The following is a 21,669-nucleotide window of genomic DNA, read 5'->3' on the forward strand; positions in this document are numbered from 1 at the left end:
CCTATAGGGTACAACTCAGTCGAGTATGTACAGATTCGTCTAAGTCAAACCTGTTAGGTACCAAACAAGCCTATTTGGTGTACAACTCAACCAGTTCAATACAAATCAGTTCCCATATTGTTTAGATTGCTGAGTTAAAACATATGGGGATCAACTCAATCATGTTCAAGTTCAAGTATGAGTTGATCGAGTTTTAAAACATTGAGTAACCCTAAAAGTTAACATTTTGCAAATCATCAAAAATCTCTTTTTGACTTTTTTGTTAGTTTTAAATCCTTTTGTTTCATATAATAATTGTCCCATTAAAAACGTTTACCTTATTATAGTCATATTTTCCCTATTTTTCAACTGACGGAATTGTAGTTCTATTTGTGAAGACCTGTAACTTTGGAAAAAGACGCGTTGAAATTGTCTTCTTACAAAATGTATTTTGGTGTTCTCGTGATCTTTCTCTATCTGATCTTTCTCATCTATTTGATTTTTTAGTAAATTTTTAACTCTTTTGTTTCCTATAACAATTGTACCATAAAAATGTTCGAGATGGAAAGGTATGCGTCATTATCTTCGCATTGTCCTAATTTCTCTATTAAATTCTCACAAGCAAATCATAGTTTGTGATGGAAAGATTGAACTAAAAAAAAATCCAAATTAAAGGAGAAAACCAAAATTGAAAGTAAATTCCAGAAGCGGGTTGGCTGCATCAAATCCTGAAAACTATATTTTCCCTCCATGATATTCTCCCTCCTATATAGCCATATAGTGCATCTAATACAAAGATCAGAATATAAAATCCCTTCATTACATACAAAAAGTTGTACTTAATCCCATAATAATACCCAGAACTATAACTTAAACGACTGTTTATAAAGAGATACGTTGAATTTGTTTGTTTACAAATTTTATTTTTTGTTCCAGTGATCTCTGTATCTAATATTTCCTATACTTTCTCATGTTTTTTTCTTCGAACAGGATACATAACAACTATCTATGGACAGTACATTTTTACTAACCTTCTTATATTTTCTTTTACAGCCTTCTTATAAATAACAAGTATAAGAAGCATGTGATGGGGATATTTTAAGTGAAAGTGTCATTGACTAATAAAATGAGAAAGAATTACTAATCAAATCAAATGAAAATTAAAAGAGACAGGCATTTATAGCATAGATTGACATTAACCCCTGATTTATTGAGCATGGGAAGGCTTGCACCAGAGTTTTCGGATCTCTATTATAATATATCAGCTCATAGCAGAAGTATGCTGATTTTAATTTTAAGGTCCTGAATATACCTCTGCAAGAATCTCGGCCGACGTCACTCCAGTTTCTTCGCGCAATTCTCTCATGGCTGCAGCTCTCGGATCCTCCCGTTCGTCCACACCACCCTGCCACCGCAACTCAAACACTCAACATCTCATATTATCCCAACGAAGGCCGCATAATCCCAAAAACAATAAGTTTGAAACAAAATTTATGTTCACAGAAAACTCTCCTGAGAAGAAAACCAACAAAAGAAATGGCAATAATAATAGTAGTACCTGCGGCATCTGCCATGCCCCTGGCACGTCCAATCTCGACGCCACAAATACCTGCAAATCCCATAAATCCTACAAATAAATGCAGGATCTTCCAGGATTGTAATGGACAAGAAAAACTGAAGGTCCAGAAGAGTACCTCGTTATTAGAATTGAGGAGGCAAACCCCTACATTGGATCTGTAGCCAGGCGGAGGGCCGTCCATGGTCGTAGCAGTGGCCTTGAAACTGGAACCTTCAAGACAAGGATCGTCCTCTAATTTCTTCACACCAAAACCCCTACTTAAACCTCCAAATTTTCTCAGATGCTTCGCCACATTGTTGTTGTTATTGCTTACTCTGCAGCAGAATTTAAATTTGGTTGACAACTCACAAAGACGAGGACAAAGCGGCGGAGCCGAAATTATGGAAAAGAGTAGCGTTGGTCTGCACCAAGAAGACACCATAGCATCCACATTACAACCACCACAGGCATCACACAAGTTATTCCTATCAGACGTGGTATTGAAGATGGAGATTGATGCTTTAATTTAATATTCTTGACAATGACACCATGACACCTGATTGCCCGGGGTCGCTTATTGGGTGAAGAAGGCTTGGTTATAATTTTCTACGGGGCTTATTTCTCCGCACTTAGATGAACTTAATCAGATAGTTGAGTCATGTCATCATCTGTCCCACCTTTTTATATATGTTAAGTTTTATTTTTATGGATAAAAAGGTGTTGTTTTTTAATACCAGAATTAGAGGCAAAAATATTAATGAAATGATATTTTAGGGTCTAGGAGACTAAAAATACTCTATGAGATCATTAGTTTTTTATTTTTCGCTCTTTGCAATTCAAAAAAGTACATACTCAAAAGTGTTCCCCTTTAGGGTAATGAACATTTCCCACTCCTCAATTGTTACCCTCCTGCGTCAAGGGGTTAGATTAGAGGGTCAGAGGAATCAATCATTCCCTAGTCCTTTTCTGATTCAAATTGATGATAAGCTAACCCAACCTTCCAACAATCTCCTCGCTAAAAAGACAATGCCAAGAAACTGATGCTAACATGTTCTCATAACTTTCTCTGATGTCTTTGAATGCAGCACATTCCAAAATGAAATGTTTTTCCACTTCCACAGCCCCAGACGTGCAAAATGTGCACATCCTTTCTTCCCAAGCTTCTTTACGCCTTTTCCATCGTCCTGTTTCACACCAAAGTTGATGTGAATTGGTCCTTAATTGAGCAATAAGAACCTTTGCCCTCCATGAAATACTAACTCCAATGAACTCTTTTTGTTGTAAATCACACGTAGGGTTGAATTCCTCAATGTAATATTTCTTCTTTCTACCCAACTCTTTTCCCCATACCTTTTTACAAAACTTCTCCATAGCAAAATCCTTTAGCTCCTTGCTATTTGTGGGATAGGCATTGAGGTAGATATCTCATTTTTGCATCCATGTGTAGTTTTGTTTCATCTATGTTTTCTTTTTTTCATTGATGCCTTCATTGAAGATAACATTAGGTCAGCTACCTACTCTCATTTGTTCAATTCTTTTTAGGTATCTTATGAGCCGCACCATAGCAATTGCTTCAATGGAAGTTGCTCCTGTTTCACTCAACATTATCTCATAAGGTACCGAACTTTTTATTTTGAACTTGCTTATGATCAAGCGTTTTTGGATTTTCTCAATTTTTTTCCATTTTGAGACGAGAGTGCTGCTAGCCCACAATTCACACCCATATAGCATCACTGGACAAACTAGGAGTCCAAAAAGCACTTTAATCGTTTTCTAATCCCATAACTCTACCTCTCTGCATCTGTTTTGAAGAGCATATAATGCTTTCCACCCTCCTAAAATTTTCTTCTTTCTGCAGTCCTCCCAATTTAGTTGGTTGTTGAAATCAATCCCAAGGTACTTGTACTGCTTTACTTCTTCAAGAATGTTGTCTTCAAAGAAGAAAGTATGTTGGCTATGCTTCCTTTTATTAGAAAAATCATTATTTTGGTCTTGCTAGTATTGACTTGCATCCCCACTGCTCTACAAAAATGCTCAAGGGCATATAAGTGCATTTGCAATCCATGGGCCGATTTAGAAATCAATACAATATCATCAGCATATAAAAGAAGCTTTATCACAATCTCCCTCAACCAAACACCATCTCCACCTTGCAGATTTAGCCACTCTTCCAATTTATCAAAATATAGACCAAAAAGAGTGGGGGATAGAGGGCAACCTTGCTTGAGTCCAATGTCACTTCTAAAGCTTTCTGAAATACCTACTGAGGTTCTAATTTTGACTTTCACTTCTTCATAAAGTCTATGGACAGCGGCTCTATAATGCACAAGAATTTCAAGTTCTTCCATTCTACGCCACAACTTATCCCTAGGGACTGTGTCAAATGCTTTTTTGAAGTCAAAAAAGCAGCAAAATACTTCTTCTTTGTCCTCCCAAACCTTTTCAACAATGTGCCTCAATGTGATGCCATGATCCACTGTAGAATGTTTCGGCCTAAAACGCGCTTGTCCTCTTGCCCTCTTTTCTTTTACTTCTGCCCACTTGCTAATTTTTTCTTCTACCATGCTGCCGAAAAGCTCTACAAACAAAGGATTGATCATAATTGTTCTATAGTTGGATGGATTATTTATGTCTCCACTTTTAAAAAGGGGTATTGCTAAGCTAGTTGTCTAGTCTCTTAGGAATCCTTGTTGAATGATGTTGTTGAATATTTTCATGATGTGCGGTGCAAGAGCGTTCATTCCCCATTTTAGATACTCTGATTGAAGTTCAACCAAGTCCTTTGTCTTTCCTGTTTTCAACTTCTTAATTCCATTCTCTAGCTCCTGTAATGTTAAGAGCTTTGAATTTGTGTTGATCCTGGGGGGGACTCCGCCTCAGATTCTTTCTCATAGAGTTGCCTTGCATAATCAAACCATTGATTGGTTGTAATATTATTTTCAATTTGCTTCTTCCTTGGTTGTAGTTCCTGCCAGAAAAGCTTTGGATTATTCTTGCTTAAATATATTAACTCTTCTCTCCTCGTTTGCATGAACTCATATTTTTTTCCTTTTTAGTATCTGCTTATATAACTTTACATTCCTCTTCTCTTTTCCTACCTTTTTCAATGTTCTCCTTGTCATTTTGCATTCCTCATCAAACCAAGCATTTACAGGAAAGCAATTTGATTCTGATTTCCTATTTTTTGCTCTTTTGCACTTCTCAAGTGCACTTTGGATTATATTTTTTAACTCATGGCTGCTGAAGCATTTGAAACCAGTTTTCTCTTTCTGAATTAATCTCTTTAACATTGTCTTGAAGATAGTACCATTTTCTTGTGTTAGAAGAATTTTGCCCCTTGATAGTGATTGTCGAGAACATTGAGTTTTCCTCTTATGTTTCCTTTCTTCTAACCCTGATAACCTTATAAAAATTGGGTTATGGTCTGATTTTAAGTCCCAAATATGCTCTCCAATACTAACTTCATCTATCTTTTCTATTAAGCTTTGTGAACACATCACATAGTCAACGACACTTGCCCCATTGTATGTGTTGCAAGTGAAGTTCCCAAACCTTTTCCATCTATCCAGACCATTGCAAATAATTAGGCTGAAAGCCTCACACAGTGTAAGCAATTGATCTCCAAAATGATTGCTAACTTTGTCATCTCCTGAACACCTCACCCATTGGGGATTCTCCTCTTTAGTGAGCCAAATAGGATTGTTATCCTCTTTGCAACAAAAATGCTAGCTTGATTATTTGTTGTTCTAGCATTGAAATCTCCCACTAAAAGAACTTCTCCCTGTTGAGAGTACATGGCAATATCTTGTTTTAAAGTTGCATATGGATCCTTGCTGTCAAGCCCCTTATTTTTGTATGTTTTTTAGACTTGAGGGGCAAAATAGCATGTTGTAATTCTTATGTGATTCTCATTCTCTGATATTTTCAACCATAAATATTGTTTATTTGCATCTTCTTTAATTAATTGAATGTGACAGCCTTCTTTTTCTCACTAAAACTAGTATTCCCCCATACCCTTTGGCATTTTCTGCTATCTTGTTCCAAACTGCCAACTTCAAATAATCGTCAAACACAGGAGTTCTGCAACCATCATGCTCATGAGTTTCCGTGAGACAAATTATGTCTTTACCTTCCGCAATAGGCCCTAACCTAGGTCCCCTCCTCCAAGGGTAGCCTCTATAATTCCAACAAACTAAACTTAGGTAGACCTGGGTAGGATTTGACTGCTACGCAGTTTGGCACATAAGACTCAAATTTGAGTCTTCACCCGTTTTTGTCCATGTTGCTCTTGTTGTTTTCATCTCTATTATTGAATTCTTTGCTTTTTCTTTACTGTCAGCTTGCTGCCCTGATTTTCCTGGAGGCCCAAACACTGCAATAACGACTTTCCCATTGTACAACCATGCCCTTTTTCCTTCATTTCTTGCTGTTATAATTTTCTCCACTTCATCCCTTCACTCCTCTTGTTGTTTTTTGGTTAAATCTTTATCGAAGAAGAAGTATGAGCCTTTCAAGAGTTTCTTTTTGCCCAAAAGCTGTCATTTTTCTTGTACACTTGCCATGGTGACTTTTATGGGTCGAGGCCTCTCTTCACATATCCTCCCAACCCTTCTTGCTTGGCAAATTTTCCCTTTCCAATGTAGTTTCTCTTTTAGAGAGTCTCTTGTCAAATTGAGAGTGCTTTCATTCTTCCCATAATCTCTTAGTCCCCTAATAATAAGTTTTGTTTTTATGTCTTGTCTTTCTTTTTGTTCTATTTCATGTGCTATGCACTTGCATCTTCTTCTTCCTCTGTCCTTATGTAACCATTAGCGTCTTCAACTCTAGCTTTGATTTCTTTTGGACTATCTTTCCCATTGTTCATTTTTGCCTTCTCTTTGGAAATGTCTGTTTGCTGAGATACCTGTGTATCTACCTGAGTTTGTTTAGAAATTATCACATCTCTGTTTGTTGTTATTACTTCTTTCATGTTTTGCCATTCTTGTTTCCCTGTCTCTAGAGCCTCTTGTAACATTGTTACCTGTTCTTTTAAAATTCTATTACCTTCCATTAGACATTGGTTTGCAACTGTGATCTCTGAAATTTTGCGGTCTCTTTCTTGTTCTCTGGCTTCCACAATCTCCAGCCTTGTTTTGACCTTCATCAGTTCTTGGACATATAGATCTGATGACCAAGTAAGAGGTGTAGATGTGGGACTGTAAATGATTGATTCTTCTTTATTTTTGTTTCTCTTATTTATTTTCTTTTTCTTTTTCTTGATCTTGATTGGTTTTCTTCTCATTTGTCCCCATTTAAGGCGAGAAATCCTACGCCTTAAAATGCCCTCATATTGCTTTGCGTTTACCCAAATCCACCTTCCTGTTTTGTCTGTTGAAGCAATTTTGACTTGACCCAAATGATTTGTTTCCACAAAATCTGAAATTTCCTTGCTCTTTACGCCTTGGCTCTTCTAAGCATTTTCCATGTTCTGAACATTTACTTATTTAGAAGTTAACTGCCTCACTGTTTTGTGCTTACGAAACCTTGTCCTCACGCTTCTTGTCCATTGTGCTCACAAAACCCTATCCTCTGCTTGCCCGCCTGTTCACGCTGCCTGTTCATGCTCCCTGTTACCTATAAACAGTAAAATGCTGAATTTGTCACCTTTTACATGCACTTCTCTCTAAAATTCGGTTCTATTAAAGCCGCTGCCTGAAATCTTTGTTCTCTGCACTCGCCCATGCTCCACGACCCACCTGCCAATTAAGAGCGTTAAACCTTCCAAACCTGCATACAACAGGATACAGAGACACTGGGTACGAGACCACGTAGCTGTTGTTTGATTAGCTGATGAATGAGTCAAAAAGGCATAAAGAGAGGCCGATAGAATATGAGCAATTGGGTCAAAAGGCGTAAAGAGAGGCTGATAGGTTTTTTAAATTAGAAAAAAATTATAAGGAACACATTAAGAAGCAAAGAGATCGATAATTTTTTTAACGTGGAAAATTTTTATGAGGAACACATTTGTAGATATATATCTTATATATCATATGTTTTGGCATATTTTACTTTATATGGATCTTTAATATATACATATATATATTATTTCTAGAGTTTACTATAAAACCACTAATTTGATATACCTCTAACAAAATAATGTTAGAAACCACCATTTAAACTCAATTAAAATGATTGGATTATAAAGTTATAATAGAATTATTATTTTTATATTATAGTGTGAGCAAACCTCTTTCCCCCAAAATTAATGATTGGATTATGAAATCATAATAGAATTTTTATGTTCACAATATAATTATTATTTTTATATTATAGTGTGAGTAAACCTCTTTCCTCCAAAATTTAGGGTAGAAACATAAGTGTAAAACAATTTGTGTAGCTTGAGTTTGTTGGCTTAGTGTGCATATTATTTAGAATTGAAAAATGGTTGAGAGAGGTTGATATGAAAGATTTTGCAAAGATGTCGTGCTTAATAAGTCGATGGTATCAAAATTATTAATAAAATATATTTTTATGGGGTTGATAATAGATTATTTTGGTGGTTGGATAGTTATTAAAATATTTTTCTTAATTATAATAATGAATAATGAATAGCATTTGCATAGTCGTAAAAGTTTAAAAAAAATTGATGTACAATATAGTTATGAAAATAAAGCTAATGGAATCTATGGGAGTAGTTCAATTAGCTATGACAATGTTATAAAGTAATAGGTTAAGCTATATATATGTATATTCATAAAAGTTAAAAAAAAATGATGTACAATATAGTTATGAAAATAAAGGTAATGGAATCCATGGGAGTAGTTCAATTAGCTATGACAATGCTATAAAGTAAATCTTTCAAAATTCTGTTAATCTAAGTACGAAACAATGTGAATCATCAATTATTCTAGGACTTGCCAGAAATATAAACTCTGGCGTTGTATTCCTTGTTTTGTCACCGAGTATTTACGAAAACTTGTGATTCTACTAGCACGTTCATCATACATAACCAAAGCGTTCTATTTTTTCCCAAGGAAAAATCGTAATTTTATTCATAATGAGCAAAATTACATATTATCATTGTAGATGTTGAAAAGCATATACATATTATCTGATCATGATTTCTCAAAATCCATAAAATAAATAAATAAAATAAAAATAAAATAAAATAAAATAAAATAATAAAAATAAAAATAAAATAAAATAAAAGAAATGAATAAATGAATAAAAATAATAATAATAAAATAAATTAATGAATAAATACGACTAATCTTTCTTTTCTACCTTTCTTCTTTTCCACTTTTTGCTAACCACCAGTGTTGGGAGTGGATGTTACAATGGACATTTGATTCTCTTTTGAATTTGTTGGATATTCTTTGTCAGAATCAGATCCCTCTAATCCATGAATTCGTTTGTTGCTACTTACTTCCATTCCTGATGTGTGTGACTCATGTTGTTGCGGAGGGTTGTTGGGCCTCGAAATGCAGGTAGAGTTGTGTTCTATCTCGTCCTTTTGAGAGTTGTTTTGAAAGTTTTGTACATCATTTTCTGCATTATTTTCTGTTGTCTCTTCTTCATCTGCTTCTTCTTCCAAGGGCTCAGTGCATTGCCAACCTTTTGGCTTTTTGAATTGTTTCTTATTTCTTTTGGGGTCTTTTTTAGCTTGTGGGTAGGCACTGTGAAGGTGACTTGTTTGTAGACATCCACAACATCGAAAAGTCATATTTTCGTAATCTAATGGTTGAATCCACTATATATTATTGTGGATCAGTACAATACAATCCGGTAATCCTTGGCTAAGATCTACTTCGACACATATTCTGGCGAAAGTAAATATGCCTCTTGAAAGTCTATCCGCATCAATCTTGAGAAATTTACCCAGGGAGTTCCCTATTCCTTCTAATACTTTATGATGCCAGAAGTGTAGTGGAAGGTTGTGTAACCTGACCCATACAGGTATTTTAGATACCACCATAGTAGTGGCATCAAAACCTGGGAACCAAGGGATCATGAAGAGTCCTGCATTGCCCCAGAACCATGGTCCCTCATTGAGGGCATATTCCTTATCTTTAACTGTGTTGAATCTGACAATAAAAAACCCCTTGGAGCATAAATGAATTTGACAATTTGGTGTCCATGTAGAAAATATCCATTGGTGTAGAGTGTCTGATTTAGGCCAAGATCCATTAAATCTACATATGAATGCTTTGGTATAGAAATCTAAATATAGCTCATTTACCTCAGGTAGTGAGACTGTTAAGATAGGAATATGGGATTTTTGTTCCACGATATAGGGCCCAGGTAGTTCTGGAGGTGATATTGGTTTGGTTTGGGCTTTATCCTTCCCTTTAACTGTGTCTTTAAAAGAGCATGTGCCCTTTGAGATAGTTCTAGAGAATCCACCTTGCAATCTTAGATTGAGGATGATTGTTGAATCTAAGACACTACCATAATCTTGTAATGTGCAATTATCCTGTAAAATTTGTCCTGAATAAATCAAGTTTTGCATGCATGCTGATATGCTTAGGTGAGTTTGGATTTCGCGCTTTAATTCTTGAATCAGCCTCCCCTTCCAAATTTACTTGCAGATATTCCTTCCTTGCAGCGTTTTGATAAAGATTTGAATCAGATATGGATCAGTAGTGAATGGTTTTGTCCGAGAAAGGGCTCGATCTGCTGCCGAAAGTTCTGGATCTGATAGATTTGGGCAAAGCGGTACCCTATCTATTACTTGAATCGTCAAATCTGGGCCATGGAAGCTTTTCCTTAGGTCACACTTAAATTTTGTCCGCTGCAAGAGCTTAAGCTCCATAGAGGAGCCAAGATCTTTGAAAATAAATGTTGGATCAGGCTTGATGTTCCTTGGAGGGCTGAGTATGCAATTTTCCAAAGGAAGGGCCTTATTTGCAAACCCTCGGTTCGATTGGAATATGGTTGTTTGTATTTCATCTGGTAGGGACGATGAATGAATTTGGGTTTTCCAGGCTCCTAATAGTGCTTCCCATACATACCCTTCTCTGCGATTTGGGGCAGAAATCTAGAGTAGAATAGAGAAAAGACGTGAACAAACTTCCAGATCTGGTAGAAGAGTTATCTGATCAGTCTTTTGGATGACCAGATCTGTTAGATCTTTGACAGATCTGGAGATAATGTTGTGTTTCGTGGAGGGGAGGATCAGCCCGGATCCAAACATAGACCATGCAGATGCAGAGATTTCTTGCTCTGATTCATGGTAAGGACACGCAGGGGGCTATTCGACCAAGACCAAATAAATGATTTCGAATATGTTGTGAAGGCAGGCAGATCCGGGGTTGAGTTCTCTAATGTTTACCCAGACGTTGGACTGAAAATCGCATGATATACGCCTGCAAAAACCCTCTTCGTCGCCATCATATTCGCTCTTAGTGAAGCGTTCTATTATCAAGAGCTTCAACGCTCGAAATCTCACTTTTCAATTTAAGATCATTTAATTTAAACATCAGCACCAAAAGTGCTATGGGAAATACATGCCATATGCCTGGTTCATTTTTCTGTAACATAGAAAATTGTATTTTTCTTTTATGATGATCAACTTCTATACCAATCCAATGGGGGTTGAAAGTCTATTGAATATGAGAGACAATGTAATATAAATTGCAATTTTTCTTCCCATAACACTGGTAACTTTATTGGACCTTATTTTTCATGCTATATAAACCCCAATAACAATGTTATAAGAAGATCTTTATCCTAAGATGAAATATGTGTCCTCAAAGACTATAGTTGGAGATGTAATACTTAATTTTGTTCTTTCCAAAGTGTTCACGCCTACTGCAATTTATTTGTCTTTATCATGATCGAACATTCGGTTATTTGCCCCCCGTAGCATCGACCCACCTCGAAGTTTGAGTGCGATCTGATGACATCAGCTGGTTGTTCAACGAGAGGCTCGGTAGGCACTAGGAAAACCTCCTCATCTATTGTGAGAGCCCTCTGAAAGCAGATAATATCTCCATCTTCAAACTGGCTATTTTCCCACAAGCCATCTAAAGCAAATATTAGGAACTGGTCTTGTGGTTTGAGCTGTCGCACATGTATTGATGGTTCTATTGTCAATACTAGCCTCTGGATTGGGACTAGACACAGAAACTGAGCAAACAAAGGGTCCCTGTTGAATTATTTATTATATCTAATTTAAGATTTATATATGTTGGAAATCCTATTTTTTTTATAATCACCAATACATTCTTACATATAATTTTCAATCACCTAATTTTCACATGAGACTAACTATATAAAGAATATAACACATTCCCAAAAGGAAACATTTACTCAGGTTCATATGCTGAAATTGAATCTTACATTGTAAATTTTGAATGTTGATAGCTCATTGGATCATCAAATAATATCAAATAGAAAATATTTAACTAATTTACACATGAAACTAACCATCCAAAAAATATAATACATTTTTAAAAAAACATATAGACTTAAATACTAAAAGCAAATACTGGTAGGATCACCAATAATACCAAAAATTTACATGGAAAATGCTTACCAAAAATCTAGGATCACCAAATGATACCAAAAATGTATATGGAAAATGCTTACCAAAAAGTCAATATTTCATTGATTAAAAAAACTAAACTATGTTTGATTGATGCATATCAATACGATCTCAAATAAAAATGGAATAAGCTTAGTGAACAAACAAATTTGATGAGATATCAACTTAAAAAACTAAAAGAAATATGAAACAAGCAACTTCCCACATGCACATTAAAACCTGAACTATAAATCAATTCAAGCCAAACTAAAGCATATGTTAAATTGAGTTCTTTTTAGATGGGTTTTCATACTAATTATACATGGATATCTTCACAATTGTGTGCTGGTCAAATATATTCTCATTAACCTAATGTCAGTATGAAATGAAACCGAAATTCTTATCATGATAATTTATCATTCCATTCAAACATCTAGATTTTGATTTCACCAATCGAAAATAACTGCACCCAATTCATATCAGCATATTTATTCCACATGTATTCATAACACAAGAGCAATCCAAAACAATAAGGATACACTTAAGAAACACAAGTCTCATAGTTGTAAAGTAAATAAAAACACAGAATATAATTGATATAGATTTGGAAAACAACCTAGTTTTACCACCAGTGGGGTGGCTTTGTGGTAATTGTAACAACAAATTTACTCAAACAACCATTGATTTTGATCTATATGAACATAGTTCGACAACAACCTAAAACTGTAAATTTAGAAATAACAACCTTTCAAAAAAGCCTAAATCCAGAAATAACAACCTTTCAAAAAAACCTAAATGTTACTTGATACATAAATTTGTCAAGGTACTGAATTTCCTCAAAGCTGGTTATACGGAAAATATTTTGTTCAACAAAATTGTTTTTTTCACCTTCTGGATTTTCCCTTTCCTCGTCGTTGTTTTGGTGGTTGCTTTTCAACAACATTGTTGGGCTTTCCATTCGCGTACACACCTTTTGGTTCTCCATTTTCATGGACTTTTTTAGTGTTCTCCTTTCCATGCCCATTGTCAATAATTCCATTATCATCCACACTGTCTGATTTTCCATTTTCATGCACACGTTCAAGAAAATGTTGATATGCCACCAACTGTTGGAACTACATATCTCTAGAATCAAGATCCTTGTTGACATATTCTAAAGCACTCTCCAATTCCCTTGTCTTGTCTAAACGTTGGAGAATTTGCTCTGAAGCCATTGTACAATTGTTCAATTCAGTCCTTAAAGAGTTTCTTTCGTCATGGAGGCACCTTTTTGCATCACCAAGGTGTGAAAGCGGTATTGTAAATCATTTAACTGGCAATCTTTCTCCACTGCCATGGCCTTGGACGATTCAAGATCCTTGTTGACAAGATCCAAAGCTCTTTCCAATTCCCCGATTCTGCCCTTAAGATGCATCTGTTCTTCGTCATTAGCCAATTTCTTTCTCTCTATTTCAATGTTTTTATCTTCAAGGAACCTTTTTTCCTCTGTAATGGATGATAGTTGATCTTGTAAATCAGCTAATTTGACGACCATGTCACAAAGCTCACATTGTATATCAAATATTTTTTCTGATTTGGAACCCTCGTCAATTTAATCCCGATTGTGATTATCGCAACATTGATTCCCCCCTTAAGCAAAATGAAGGGATTTGCATTTTCCCAGTTGTAATAGTTCTTTATCCAGCATTGGACCTCATCCATTGTTATATAATGGAGATATTCTATGTACTTTTATAGTTGTGATTTACACCATAAGTAATTGTTATTCCTACATGGTATTACAACCATGGCCTAGGTATTATTCCCTAGAGCTATGTCGGAGGGGGGATGTTGAACTAATCACCGCACCTCATGTGGACTAACCACCCACTCTAGGTAATGGTAAAGGTTTGGAAGTTTACTAATGTCTACAAGTTATGGTGTAATTGCAAACCTCAACACCTAAACCTAATGAAACCTTCCACAAGCCAAGATAAGTGGTTTAACCAAGTTTCATACCTAGATGGGGTCCCAATATTATAGGACATCCACTGTTAGACCTAGCTTGATGGACTTACATTCACATATTATCCACAAAACTCATAGCTTATGAACATTAAGCTATTAACAATATTTTATACAAATAAAATTTATGAAAATATCATACTATATTCATGATCCTAATTGAAACCCAATTTGTGATTGAAGGCTTTTTTTTAACATGTTTAATATTTTTTTATATCTATTAAAAACTTTTTGCAAAAATCATTTTTAAAATATAGAATGACATTTTTAATTCTCTTTGCTCTTTAATTTGATTTTAAATTTTTGCTTATTACCAATGCTCTTTTTATTTATTATTTTGTAACATTTCCAAATAAACACATATTTATGCACTAATAAGGAATGTCCTAATTAATATGCGAAGTGAATAAAGTTGAATTTATACTTTCATTTCATGTGGCAATGCACATGGATCAATGGATGGCATTTTTGATATTGCAACTATCCCCTTTACTTTGACTCTATTTGTTCACATTGGTTATTGGTTATTAATGCCCTGCAACTCTGGATCAACGGTCAACCTGTATTACTGGACTCTTCTGGTCTTTGGATTTGGAGAGGTCGATGGTTCATCGACAGGGTTCCATATGAAAATGGATACATATTGCCCCCATATTTCTTTCTATATATATATAATGTGAGGAGATAATTTTTTTGAGTTTTACTTGATGATAATTTTGTTTTAGTGTAGAAGATAGTTACGAATTAATTTTTTCATCACTAGTTTCGCCTCACTCAGAGGTGCTATTCAAGGTTTCCGCAAGAACATTGTTCCAGATAATATCTGTAGATACAAGAATGTAAAATTTATTGGAATCCAATGTGGGGATCAAGGGCTGGAGCACTGCATCCTTTTGAAAACAACAAAGGAGGAGGCAGCAAATTCAAGCTCATCGAAACAAATGATGTCTGGCTCACTGTTGTGCATTTCCTCCGATGGATTTCGGAACTATGTATGGGGAATTGTCAAGGACGCAGACAACAATAGCTTTCAGAAGGGAAGCATTGCTTTGAAGTTGATTCCCAACAATGAAGGTAAGTTTGTGAGTTTAGAAAAGAACAAAACCTATGAAATGATCCAGTCAACTGCATACTATGAAGCCTATATCCATGTTTTGGAATGTCTTCAACGACCAGAAATGAAAGAGCTTTCTTTTTGGGAGCACTTTCTATCATTAGAACCCCAACCTACAGAGCCAGATTATCTTGAAAAAAAAATAAAAAATCAAGGATGCATATAACTTAGAATGTGCATTTCCAAGGATTTGAAATTATTTGGGAAGAAGCACAATCCACATCTTACAGAAATGGCCACAATCGAATTCCACCTTAGATGAAAGCCAAATGGAAGCCGTGAAGCTGTGCCTGACAAAGAGGCTGGCTATTATTCAGGGCCCTCCTAGAACTGGGAAAACCTACGTTGGCTTAACCATTGTGAGGATTCTTCGGCAGAAAGGGAAGCAAAGAGTGTTGAATGAATATTCTTCGGTGGATACATCTCTGGATGACATAGTTCCTAGGATTTATGGTTGTTGCCCCAAAAATCAAGGATCAAGCTGCATAATCATTGGTTGCAGAAAGCCAAAGAAAAGGCTGAGGAGGAACTACATCATCTATTTGAGAGATACAGAGAAGTATGTGATGGGTTACTTCAACATGATCATAAGACCAGCCTCAAAATTTTAAGAGAAGCAAAGGTTGTAGGAATGACAACCACTGGGGCTGCTAAAAATTATGACATTCTCCACGCATTACAAGCAGATTGACCAACGGCTCTGGCATTGAGCCATTCAGTGAGTTAAAACCCAAGTCAACAGAATACAAAAGATGGCATTTACCAAGTTCTAGAGGCAACAAACCCATCAATTTGTTGGAAGAGAGATTGATTCGCTGGAGATTGGAGAGTTGCCCCAATTCTGGAGGAATAGAACCGCTCAATCTATTCTTGGACAGGTCAATGGAGCTCAAATTTTTTCTTCACCCTAAGCTTGAGGGTATTTCACCTTGTAAATTATTATCCTTCGTATCCAGATAGTCAATGTGAAGATTCGAACCCAAAAACTGGACAGGGATAACACCAGTCAAACGATTATGGTTCAGTCTTAATCGCCTCAAGCTCTGACAATTCCCAATCTCTGGAGGAATCTCTCCTTCGAACAAATTGTTGCCCAACAACAGAGGCTCCAACTGGCCAGAAGAGCAAAGTGCCGGAGGTATTGTTCCTGAAAGACGGTTCCCAGTTACATCGATTCCCGTGAGATTATTTCTGGCGCCCAATTCTCGCGGAATTGGACCAGAAAGTTGGTTTTCAAAGATGAATTTTTTTCTCAGATGTTTCAAATTGCAAATCTCAGAGCGTATTTCTCCTATGAGAGTGTTGTTGTAAAGATAAAGATTCTCTAGATGACTCTCTGATCTGAGTAGCTGTACAGGATGTGGAACATAGCGTTAATAGGAAGCATAAATCCCTAACAATTTCCTTTTTAGGCACGCTCTAATCCATCAGACCCTTCTCTGGAACTTCGGTGTAAAAATGGTGTGGACAGATGTCAAGTGGAAAGCAAAAAGTGGGCCTAAAAATCTGTGCACACATGTCAGACTGAAACAAGAAAAGATGCACTAATTCAAAAGAAGGCCTATCAGCCTATATATGAATGGTGTGATTTTAGTATTAATAGTTGAAATAATATTTGTAAAAATAGAATTATTTGAAATACAACTATTTTTTATTAATAAAATTGATTAACAATATATTTATTAAAAAATAATATTATTTTAAAATTTTCAATAAGTTTTAGTTTATTTAGTTGAAATAATATTTGTAAAAATAGAATTATTTGAAATAAAACAATTTTTTATTAATAAAATTTATTAATAGTATATTTATTAAAAAAATAACATTATTTTAAAAATTTCAATAAAAGCTATCTATAGATAAATGTCTTTTAGATTAATCATTTCATTAGGATTTGGTAGACGTTTCAAACCAATTAATGTGGTTTATCCTCGGGATAAGGTGAAAAAATTATACAATCTTCATGGATAAATAACAGAGATGCATTAGCCGTTGGAGATTAGTTAAACATCTAACTAAATATTCTAAAAAAGTACATAGGAATTGTTTAATATTCTAAACTTAGTTATAAATTATTTAATATTCTAAAATTAGTTATAAATTAGATATCATTTTTTGGGATTCAACTGGTTAAGAAAGTCATTCATCTATGACCATTTCCATGAATTTCTCATGATTTTTGAATAGTCCGTCTAGCTACCCAATTTGTAAGCTAAGTGGGCTTGATTGTGGGGAAAACTCCACAGTTAAGTACGCTTGAGCCAGAGGCATCTGGGATGGGTGACCTCCCGAGAAGTCCTGGTTACTGGGTGCAAGCCCCGAAGTGATGATTGACACTATGTGATTCATTTCACTAGTTTCAATCCCACTTCTTCATTGTTAAAAGTGGCAACCAGGGAAAAACTTCATGTGGGTCATCTTATTCATGGTTGATAATATTTTTATTAGATTCCCCTCGTCGAGAGGTGTAGGATTGATATAAAGATCATCCGATTCCGATAAGTATTCATGGAGATATGAATTTATTTTGATTATGGAATTATTATCAAGCCGGCCTACAACTCATTTAGGTTTAGAAGCCCAATAGTCGCATCTATTCAAACACCAACGTTGTGTATAAATATAAGAGGATTTTTCCTCATTTGGACTCACTCATCTCATCACATCTCTCTCTCTCTACTGCGCAAAAATGAGTCTCTTCTCTACTGCGCAGAAAAGGGTCTCTCTCTCTCACATGTGAAGCCGGAAACTACCGAAACTAAAGCTGCAACTGTAGAAGTAAAGATTGACCTGCGTGGACTAGAAGATCTCCTCATTTGAACTGTGCTATAGGTTCATCTGGATCTCCTCTGAAAGCCACAACTTTTGGTGGTGGAATTAAGTCAATCCGACAGACGGTTTGCAAGATATCGACTGCCCTAGTTTGAAGTCGGAAACCACCGAAACTGAAGCTGCAACTACAAAAGTAAAGATTGACCTGCGTGGACTAGAATATCTCCTCTTTGGAACTATGTTGTAGGTTCATATGAACCTCCTCTGAAAGCCACAACTTTTGGTGGTGGAATGAAGTCAATCCGACGGACGGTTTGCAAGATATCGACTGCCCTAGTTTGAAGCCGGAAACTACCGAAATTGAAGCTGCAACTGCAGAAGTAAAGATTGACCTGCATGGACTAGAAGATCTCCTCATCTGAACTACGTTGTAGGTTCATCTGAGCCTCCTCTAGAAGCCATAACTTTTGGTGGTGGAATTAAGCCAATCCGACGGTCGGTTTGTGAGATATCATTTGCCCTAGTTTGATGATGAAGCCGCTAATGCTGATGATGCTGATCTAGTGTTTGCTACTGCTGATATGAATCAAATTTATTGTACTATTTCTCTCTGCTGAATTATTGAAGATAAAATAAGAATTGATCAAAGGGTTTCCCCACACATTGTGGGGTTTGTCCCTGGCTAGCCGCCGCATCTTGTGTCTCTTGTCTTGGCTTGTTTTCTGTTGATCGTTTAATGTTCTATCTGCACTTTACTTTATGTACATGTGATTGCTAATCTGTGGAATATAATTTAAAAAAAAAAGTAAATTGTTATAAGCATAGAACATACCATAACTTAACATGGTATCAGAGCTGAGGTGAAGACAAATTCTGAGCAAGAGCAAGAGCAATCACCGAAGAGAAGATTGGAAAGGCTATCCTAAAAGAACTATGGGGTCCTTAACACTCTTTCCTGTTAAAGACAAGCTCCGTGAGAAAGCTGACTATCACGGATGGAAGATGTCTATCGATCTAACCCTAGAAGATCAAGGAGTGTTGGACCATGTGAGAGGCAATATTGTTGAGCCTCCATCAAATGCACCTCCTACTTCCAGGAACAAATGAAAGAACGGAGAAATTAAAGCGAAGAAGATCATCCGGGACTCTATCGACAAGCGCTTGGTGGCCTACATCTCTGATCTAGACACCTCCAAGGAAATCTACGATAGACTGGTGAGTTTATTTAAAGTTAATGATGCAAATTAAGTTTTGTTTCTTAGAAATACGCTGAGGGAAATCAAGAAGGGTAAAGATGAGAGTATGTAAGCATACTTCTTAAGAATCATCGAGATCAAGAACGATCTCCTATCTATTGGGGAGACTATAACTGACAGAGAGATAGCACTCACAACTCTTGGAGGATTACCATCCGAATGGTATGTGTTCAGGACTACTCTTCTGAACAATAATGTAATTCGTGGTTTCAAGGAATTAATGGCTAGATGCATTCAAGAAGAAACAAGGGTAGAAGAGCAAGAAATGCCCATGCCTAGAGGTCCTGCTGCCTTTTTCTTCTCATGCTAGGAAAAGAAATAATTCCGGGACTAAATCAAAAGGAAAGGTTGGACCTAAGGGTGGAAGAAAATGACGATGTTACATCTGCAATAAAGCAGGTCACTATGCAAGGGAGTGCCCTGATAGAAATGACTCACACCAGGATGATGATCAAAATCCCTCTGATGGTAATCAAAGGAATGACAAATTCAATAGCAAAGGTAATAGGACAGCTGGGAATCGAGGAAGAGGACAACCATTCAAGAAGGCTAGAAATTCCAGGATGTATTAAATGCACCTGACCTCAAAAAGAACCTAATGTCCATCTCGGCAATGGAAGACAAAGGCTACAAGGTAACCTTCAGCAATGGTAAGGTATGTATATGGAAAAATAATGTTAAAGATGCCTTTACTCTTGGGTTTAGTTTTGATTCATTATATCAGGTCGATGGAAGTCCGCTAGGTGTCATGTCTTGTGACACAACTCTTCAGTCTGAACTTTGGAATCGGAGGTTTTCCCACCTTCATTACAAAGCTCTACCCGATCTAAGACAGATGGTAACAGGGATGCCCAAATTCCAAGTAGAGAAAGAAGGTGTATGTCCGGGATGTGCCGAAGGAAAGCTCAAAAGGGGACCATTCCCCTCAAGCCAAAGCAAGACCTCCGATATATTATAGTTGGTTCACTCAAGCATATCTGAGGCTGGCATTAAGAGGGAGACTACTGCACCACGTACTCCTGAGCAGAATGGTGTGGCGGGAAGGAAGAACCGCACGATTGTGGAAGCTGTTCAGGCCATGCTACATGATCGAAGACTTCCGAAGTTTCTATGGGCTGAAACTACAAACACTGTCGTATATGTACAAAATCGATGCCCTCATCAAGCATTAGGTTCCTAGACTCCTGAAGAAAAGTTCACCGGTGAGAAACCTGATGTTTCTCATTTTAGAATTTTTGGAAGCCTTGTATATTTTCATGTGCCGAAAGAGAAAAGAAATAAATTGGGTGCATCTGGAAAGAAGGGAATTTTCGTGGGCTATGGTGAAAATACTAAAGGTTATAGAATCTATGTAGCCGGTCAAAGGGAAGTCGTAATTAGTCGTGATGTCACCTTTGACGAAGATATGGCTCTCAGCAAGGTGAACAATCTTCCGACTTTGAGGAGCTCTCAAGAAGCCGACACCAGGGAACCGAAAGAAAAGGATGATGAATCAATGCCTGTTGTAGAAGAACCCATGGATCCGATTGATCCTCCTCCACATGAGCCTTCCTCTTCTAGGAAGAGGCCTTCATGGCTTAGGGGGCTACTTGATGATGCTGAAGGACATGCTGCACCCCAAGGTACCTTTCGTGAAAGTAAGAAACCTAATAGGTATCAGGGATACCTGACCATCATGAGCATGATCATACAAAATAAGCCTTCATCATTCTCAGACGTCGTCAAGAATCAAGTATGGAAGGATGCTATGACCGAAGAATATGAGTCTATCATGAAGAATGATGTCTAGGAAGTAGTTCCCAGACCCCGGGACAAGACAGTTGTTACTTCCAAATGGCTTTACAAGATAAAGCATGCAGCAGATGGAAGTACAGAAAAGTATAAGGCTCGTTTTGTTGCTCGTGGTTTCTCCCAGAAGGAAGGTATAGAATATTATGTGATATTTGCACCTGTTGCCAGATATACGACCATCCGCTCGATCATAGCCCTTGCCGCTTCACAAGGATGGAACCTACATCAGATAGATGTCAAGACTGCGTTCTTACATGGCTCAATCAAAGAAGAGATCTACGTGGAGAAAACCGAAGGATTTGAAATTTATGATCGAAAATCTCATGTATGCAAGTTGAAGAAGGCTCTCTATGGGCTAAAGCAAGAACCCCGAGCATGGTATGAGAGGATTGATAGCTACTTGATGAAGCTGGGATTCACTAGGAGTGAAGCCGATCCTAACCTTTACTTTAAGGTTGAAGATGACAAGCCTCTCATACTGGTGTTGTATGTGGATGACCTCTTTCTAACAGATGCATACCCTCTCATTCACAAATGTAAGAGAGAGTTGGCTTCTGAATTTGAAATGAAGAACCAAGGACTTGAAGTGTGGTAGAAGCCAAGGGAAATTTTCCTATCTCAAGGAAAATATGTGGTAAAGATATTGGAAAGATTCGGTATGATGGACTGCAAGCCTATGACTACCTCAAGG

At 36.6% G+C, this 21,669-nt stretch overlaps 1 pseudogene across 1 annotated transcript; it reads right to left on the reverse strand.

Annotated features, from left to right (window-relative positions):
• Positions 1-1,273: 1,273 nt before the first annotated feature.
• LOC149218947 (nudix hydrolase 26, chloroplastic pseudogene) lies at positions 1,274-2,096 on the reverse strand (annotated as a pseudogene). The gene is made up of 3 exons (XR_016249593.1): positions 1,674-2,096; positions 1,538-1,588; positions 1,274-1,384 (listed from the first exon to the last, which is right to left on the reverse strand). The product of XR_016249593.1 is annotated as a nudix hydrolase 26, chloroplastic pseudogene (transcript).
• Positions 2,097-21,669: the final 19,573 nt, after the last annotated feature.

This window comes from Pinus tabuliformis, chromosome Q (genome assembly GCF_031772625.1).
Source record: "Pinus tabuliformis cultivar Carrire ecotype Pingquan chromosome Q, CPIR1, whole genome shotgun sequence".
In the NCBI taxonomy this organism is placed as follows: Eukaryota; Viridiplantae; Streptophyta; class Pinopsida; order Pinales; family Pinaceae; genus Pinus; species Pinus tabuliformis.